This window comes from Zea mays, chromosome 8, assembly GCF_902167145.1.
Source record: "Zea mays cultivar B73 chromosome 8, Zm-B73-REFERENCE-NAM-5.0, whole genome shotgun sequence".
Classification (NCBI taxonomy): Eukaryota; Viridiplantae; Streptophyta; class Magnoliopsida; order Poales; family Poaceae; genus Zea; species Zea mays.
The window spans coordinates 36,083,889-36,092,066 of NC_050103.1; positions in this window are offsets into that span (position 1 = coordinate 36,083,889).

Below are 8,178 nucleotides of genomic sequence, written 5' to 3' on the forward strand. Positions count from 1 at the left end.
CTAATCGACCATTTCCATGTATGAGATCTTAAGGAATAGTACAAGTGAGTTAAGACTCCATCTTAGAGCTCTTAGACATTCAAGTGCTTAATAGAATTACTCGGTGATTAGCGTAGGTGCTTTTGTGAAGTTCTTAGGTTAGTTAGTCCACTGCTATATATAGAGCTTGTTCTAGGTTAACTCATAGTGAGAGAAGTGATGTGATAGGAACGGGGGTGCCCGATCTTCCGTAAGGTGAAGATAACTATCGATTTGGTGGAGATGTCACACAGACGATCCGGCCTCCAATCAACACGACTAGAACCCCGCAATCGCAGCACCACTTCTCCTCTGGTTATCAACCGTGCGCTGCACGATTGACCTCGCCACGAAGGCTAATCCTTGCCTGCGAATCGAAGACACAAGCAAGAACAAGAAAGAACACAATCTAGAATATTGCGGATGAATGATTAAGCTCACAAGTTGGGGTCTCACAAACCGATCTACGGTGGCTATTCTCGACAGATCTAAACTTAAGCAAAACCCAACCCTAATGTGGCGGTGGCTGCTGAATAAATAGAGTATTAGGGCGTGCGTGACCCCTGGACGCGCCCCTAATGGGCTCCGACGCGATACACGGCCCAACGGCCCAACAGACGGTGTCGCAGCACCAAAACAGAATCTGAACGCTGACTTGTTTCGACGATTTCCGTTGACTCTGGCCGAATTTTAGGGTGGAACCAGTTGGGTTGGTTAGATAATCTCCTTATCTTTCCAACCTTATCAAGTCCGTTGCAATCGGAGTCCGGATACATCTTGGGCATCCATTTTAGTGCAGATTGGTCCTGGAACCCGAGATGGAGTCGCAGCCGAGTCGGACTTGATCTCCTTCCTGTTGTGGGCACCCTTGCTGCTCCTCCTCAACAACTAGACCTTTCCCAAGTCCTTGCTGGTCCTCTCCAAGGTTCCTAATCATTAAAACATCCATGGCCCCAAGCGTAAGCTCTGAAACACAATTGACTAGGGTAGAACGCACCTGGAGAATTAGCTGTCATGCACGCGATCGTGTTATCGGTCCATTTATTATATGTATAGAAGTGATGTCCTCATCATCCTCCCCCTCTTGAAGTGGAGTTGTCATCGATTCAAGCTCATCTTCTTTTCCCAAATATGGCTTTAAATCTGAAATATTAAATGGTCCAACAGCACGGTTGGGCAAGCTCGCTCCAGGAATCAAATCAATCTGGTGCTCAATCCCACGAATGGGAGGAAGTCCTGGAGGTAACTCAGAGGGAAAAACATCTCAGAACTGCTGCAAAAGGTTAGTCACAGATGTAGGCAAAGTGCTAGCAATATCATCAATAGAAAATAAAGCATCTTTGCAAACCAAAGCATAGCAACAAGCGTCAGTAGCATGAGGTTCAAGAAGATCAGATTTAGTAGCAAGCATGAGAGGAGCTTTCAATTTAATTTGTTGCTGAATTTTTGTCTCATTAGTTGGTTCCTTATGGGTACTTGCAGCTCTATCTTTACCAGCTTGTACAATTTCAGTAAGAGTCAAAGGTAGCAAAGTAATGTTTTTATGTTTATGCCTAAAAGTGTATGTATTACTCCTACCATGGTGACATGCATCAGTATCATATTCCCAAGGTCTACCCAACAAAAGAGAACAAGCTTCCATAGGTATTACATCACAATCCGCATAATTAGAATACATACCAATGGAGAAATGCACTCGTACCATGTGTGTTACCTTAACCTTGCCTGAATCATTGATCCACTGAATGTGGTATGGATGTGGCCGTGGACGTGTGGTCAAGCCAAGCTTCTTGACCAAATCTGAACACACAAAATTATTGCAGCTTCCACCATCAATAATAACACGTGCACGCTGATTCTCGATGGAGAAGAAAGTCTGGAACAAATTATGGCGTTGCTGCTTCTCTGATGGTTCAGGCTGAGAACTAAGAACACGCTGCACCATGATGCTTCGAAGGTTCACCGTAGCATCAGCACCAAGTATGGCATTATCATTAGCAGCAACATCACTGGAGTCATCATCGTCACCCTCACCGTCGGAAGCACTAATGTAGCCATCATCAGTAGCAATGTATGTTCGCTGACTCAGGCAATCCTTCTTCATGTGACCAATCCCATGACAGCGGTGGCAAACAATACCCGAAGAACGACCACTGGAAGGTGTTGTAGGTGCTGGTGAATTCTGTTTCTTGGCGGGTACCTGCAAAGGAAGGTTACCAACATGTGCAGCAGGTGTCGAGGGAGTATGACTCGAGGCAGGTGTGTGCGTCCGTGATGCAGAGGAGGCACCAAAAGTAGCCCTAGGTCGATGTTGGCGTCCCTGCAATTCCTTCTCTGCAAGCATAACAAACTGGAACAACTTGTTGACAGTGTTAAATTCTTTGTAATCCACAATGTCCTGAATGTCACGCCGCAAACCTGAATAAAAACGGCAAAGAGCGTCCTCATGTCCCTCTACTATCCCACAACGTTGCAATCCGTTCTGAAGCTCAGCATAATAATCTTGAACAGATTTATCCCCTTGCTCTAAACGCATCAATTTCTTACGCAATTCTCTATGATAAGATGGGGGAACAAATCTATCGCGCATAGCTACCTTAAGATCTTCCCAAGTCGTAGGTGCTCTACCATCCCCAACTAGACCAGTCCACCAGACAATAGCAAAATCTTTAAATTCACTAGTGGCTTGTCTAACTTGATGTCGTTCAGGTACAAGGTGGGCAGCAAATTTCTGTTCTATTGTCATCTCCCAATCAAGATATCCCTCAGCATCATAATGACCCGAAAAAGATGGTATAGAAAATTTAATCTTAGCATAAGGGTCGTCAGGAGCATGATTGTTATTACCTTGCTGGCGGTCGGGCATACCTTCTGTGTTTTGATGAAGACGACGACGGAGGCGCAAATCTCTAGTGGCCGCTTCATCATAATTGCCTTCTTCATCAATCACCGCATCATCGGGAAGACGTGGACGAGGAGGTGGTGGCGGTGCTTGTTGTTGCGTCTCCAACACAGCAAGTCTGTCGACGATCTGGGATAATCGTCGATCCAGTCTCTCGTAAGTCCTGCCAAGGTCCATGTTATTGAAGGCATCATGCACTGACTTGTGGACCGTCTCCTCCATTTGCTCCTTCAGGAGCTTGTTGTTTACCTCAAGATCTTGGCGGCTAACACATTCATCGAAGTCTGTAGGGATCCTTGCTTCTTCATCGTCGTCTGCCATCGAAACACAAAAACAGGGAACAAACGGTGAAGGTTATCCCTAATAATCTCACTACACGCTCCTCTCGGGTGGAACACAGGAACACACTCTAATGTATCTTACCATGGTCTTACAAGTGTCTGACGAAATACAAGCAAAGAGTGGTACAATCGGAGGCTGGTTCGTGATACTTACCAAGAGGTAGTGAAACCGCGATTGCAAGGCCAAATCTGTATTGATCAGAAGATATAATATATGGAGCTGTAGGACAAGCACAATATGTATGTGAATGTGGAACAAAATCGAGTGCAGATTAGCGAAGTTCAATAAGTGTCCAAAGCACAAGTCACAATTGCTGGCTAAGATGTGTCCTATCGAAGCACAACAAGATAAAAGTAACAAACTAGCAGAATGGCAGTTCTGTAAATAGCGCAGATTTTTCAGCACTAGTAGAAATCAAAAGCGCGTTTCCAAAGGAGTACCAGCAAACGAGCTCGAAATATTCTGAATTTTTTTATCACTGATCCAAAATCACAATTGATGGAAGCACACAAAATTTCACTTGAAACAGAGTTGTATTGTGGCCTAGAGAAATTAACAAAGGATCTCTAAAATTCCTAAAAACACTTAAACAATTTTTTAATTATCTTGCCGATTTTTTTGAATTTTTTGAGCGAACCAAACAGGCCGTAGAATGGAGTCAGGAATCTGCTGTAAAAATTTGAGCTCAAACGGAGCACCGAGCGAAAAGTTATGCCCGTTTTATGGAAGGTACCTCAAGTTATGGTTTTCCAGGGCACAAATTGGTAGGAACCGTAACGGCGGCTATAGAACACAGGGGCACAAACCTCCCTGGTATAAGAAATAGGTAAGCGCCAGATGATGAAACGAGGAGGGCTGCAATGCAATGCGGCTTGCAAACTAATCTAGGGCTAGCGTGGCGAGAATTCACACAAGGCGGCTAGCAAGGCAAATCGAGTAATGTGGTGTCTCGACTTGTAATCTGGGTATGGTGGATGGGATAGCGGCAGAAACAAATAAAAGCGATGGAGCGGTTGAACTACGATGACGACATGACCTAAACCAGCAACAAGACTCGACACGGACACAAACTCAACAAAGCAATCTAAACCAAATTGCAAGGCTAAACAAGGGTTCTAGGACAGCGGAATATATATTTTTTCTATGGCAATTATCTGGAGTTATAGGATGAAAAACCTAAACTAAACTAGGGTAAGCCTGACGGTAATACCTGAGCCTTTGATACCACTTGATAGGAACGGGGGTGCCTGATCTTCCGTCAGGTGAAGATAACTATCGATTTGGTGGAGATGTCACACAGACGATCCGGCTTCCAATCAACACGACTAGAACCCCGCAATCGTAGCACCACTTCTCCTCTGGTTATCAACCGTGCGCTGCGCGATTGACCTCGCCACGAAGGCTAATCCTTTCCTGCGAATCGAAGACACAAGCAAGAACAAGAAAGAACACAATCTAGAATATTGCGGATGAATGATTAAGCTCACAAGTTGGGGTCTCACAAACCGATCTACGGTGGTTGTTCTCGACAGATCTAAACTTAAGCAAAACCCAACCCTAATGTGGCGGCGACTGCTGAATAAATAGAGTATTAGGGCGTGCGTGACCCCTGGATGCGCCCCTAATGGGCTCCAACGCGATACACGGCCCAACGGCCCAACAGACGGTGTCGCAGCACCAAAACAGAATCTGAACGCTGACTTGTTTCGACGATTCCCGTTAACTCCGGCCGAATTTTAGGGTGGAACAAGTTGGGTTGGTTAGATAATCTCCTTATCTTTTCAACCATATCAAGTCCGTTGCAATCCGAGTCCGGATACATCTTGGGCGTCCATTTTAGTGCAGACTGGTCCTGGAACCCGAGATGGAGTCGCAGCCGAGTTGGACTTGATCTCCTTCCTGTTGTGGGCGCCCTTGCTGCTCCTCCTCAACAACTAGACCTTTCCCAAGTCCTTGCTGGTCCTCTCCAAGGTTCCTAATCATTAAAACATCCATGACCCCAAGCGTAAGCTCTGAAACACAATTGACTAGGATAGAACGCACCTGGAGAATTAGCTGTCGTGCACGCGATCGTGTTATCAGTCCATTTATTGTATGTATAGAAGTGATGTCCTCATCATGATGAATAGACACCTCCAAACTTTTGGTGCTTGTGGACACCATTGTATTCCTTAGTACTAGTGTGTTGTTGTAATTGTACCGAGTGGGACATGAATCTTGCGAGATTGCACCAACTGTATTTATAGTGTGGTCAGCACTATGTACCAAAGGGAATGAGGCATGTAGCTTTTTAGCTGGATGCTCGATAGTGGAGAAAGTGGGGAGCAACTTGCGTGTGGACAAGGCCCACGACTAACTACGAAGTCACCTAACCGGGTGCTTGGCCCTCGCGTCGTCTTCCCTTGGCGTAAGGGCACTAATGAGAATAGTAACAACCTTACATGGTTCTTGATACCTCAGTAAAAATATCGGTGCGTAAACGAGAGTTTGCATCTCTATCACACTTAAGTTTCACATTTATATTGCTTCCTTTGGATGTATGCTTTACCTTTACTAGCTTAGTTATATGCTAGTTGGTAGGACTGGAACCTATGTTGCATAACTTTGTGATGCGGTAGAGACAAACATTTAGACAAAATCTTAGGTGCACTAGCTTGCTTGGTTGTTCGTATAGGTTTTTTCTAAGAGATAAAATAAGAGGCCTAGATTAAAGTGAAAAATAGTTTTGCTAATTCACCTCTCTCTTAAGCGTCCACGTTCCATTCTGCATATGATATATTAGATATAATTATTATGATTTTAGAAGACAACATATATATGGATACAAAGTGTGTTGCACACTTGATCAAGGTTGTTTTTAATTCTGCTATATATATACATTTGTTAATACAATGCACTTATAGACACCCCATTGTAAAATAGAGTTTTTAAGTTTTATTTTATGCTTGAAGAATAGTTTTGGTGTCCCTCCACTATGCAAGCTCTTATAGATCTAGAGGAAAAAGGAGCTATACCTTTTATTGTAAGACACATGCTATGGTCCTCTGTCCAAAAATAAGTACACATCCAAACTAATTTCAAATTTAACTATATATAAAATAATACTTATGATATTAAATAAATAGTATTAAATTAATTATATTATATAATTTTATAATAAACCTATTAAATATATGAGAATTTCTTACAAATCTAGTGAAATTCCTATTTGGGATGGTGATGTTTTTAATTTTTAGACTAATATAATGCCCGTGTGTTACGACGACATACCATCTTATTATTGATATATTATGCATGATTAACACTGCAAATTGTATATACTTGTTTTGACTGAAACATTGAGTAGATAGTCACCTTAGGATCAACTATTTAATTTGTAGCAAAATCAACCTCGCCAAAAGTTAGCTGCCCTAAGAATGATAGATATTATGATTGATGCCAAAATCTGTAGCCATTGCCACCATGATGGTATATTTGATCATATTTGTGTTGCTGAAACTTGGCACAGTGGTCACTGTATTTGGAAGCAAATCTATGCTATAGAGTTTACCTGGATAAGCTTTCGAACATTATCAAAGTCTAGTGTGTGATAAGCGTCGTATTGGGCTCGCCCGTAGTCAAGGAACACCATCCCCACGAGAGTGAGTCATGGATGGGGTGTTGTGTGAGTGAGGATGAGAGAGAGGAATCTCCATGGATGTAGGTTCGATGAAACATCCACACCCATCTATGCAGAATTTCCATAGATGTAGGACGAGAGAGGACTAAAGATTGAATCTCTACTATATAAAGAATCAGTTTTTTGGTTTTTACGGTTTCACAATTGTTGCCCCACTTTGTACAAAAATAAGATAAAATTGTATACAAGTGAAGGATTGACCTTGAATGTTGGTTATACATCCACACCCATCTAAGGCCTTGTTTGGTTAGAGAGACTAATTTTTAGTCCCTGACTTTTAGTCTCGTTTAGTCTCTATTTTACCAAACGGAAGGACTAAAGTAGGGACTAATTGATTTTAGTCTTTAGTCTCCTACATGGGTGCTAAAATGGACTAAATGACAATATTTACTACAATTAGCCTTGGCTAGAAAACTGGCGTGAAAGAAGAAAGTGTGTATTTCGGTCTTTATGTGTTGCATTTAATATATTTAGAATTTGTGTAGTCTCTACAACTAAACAGTGTAGAGATTAAACTTTAGTCGTAGGAGTAATGAAACCAAACGAGACCTAATTAATAGAACACAAATATTTTTGTATTTTATTAAAATAAAGTTTACCCATATAATACATTCAAGTCACAACAATGTTGTGATACCCAGTTTGCAAAGAAGAGAAGTTGGAGTTTATTCTTTCCTTGTTTCTTTTTCCTTCTTTCTTTCGGGTGGTACGCTTTTGGGGTTGGGAATTTTTGGGGAAGCATTCAACAGTAAAATAGTAGAATTTTGGTTAGACTCATGCGCTAGGGGGGGTTGGGGGTTGACGTGTGAACGAGTTGGGCCGTGGTTCTTGATCCGGCCCACTAGTTCCCCTAACCCTAGCCGCCCCTCCCTTAATCCCTTGGGATTTTTTTCAGCCACCCCCCTCCCCTTTCTCTTGTGCAGCCGCCCCCCCCCTCTCTCTAGGCTTGGAGGACGCCCCTCTCACTCCTCCACCCATTTGCAGCCGCCACCCCACCTCCCCCATCAAACCCTAGCCGCCCCCTCCTCAAGCCCTTCTCTCCAAGGTGTCATTCCTTTCCCGCTCGGATCTACGTCGCGTTGGTGCATGTCTCCAATTGGATTTTGGTGGAGGGAAGAAGGGCGGAAAGGGGGAGGATTCAAGGTGATTTTGAGATTGTATCTTGTTTAATTGTGTTGTAATCCAATTGATTATATGTTTACCTATCCGAATCGGTAGAGGTGCTGTCCTGAAATTT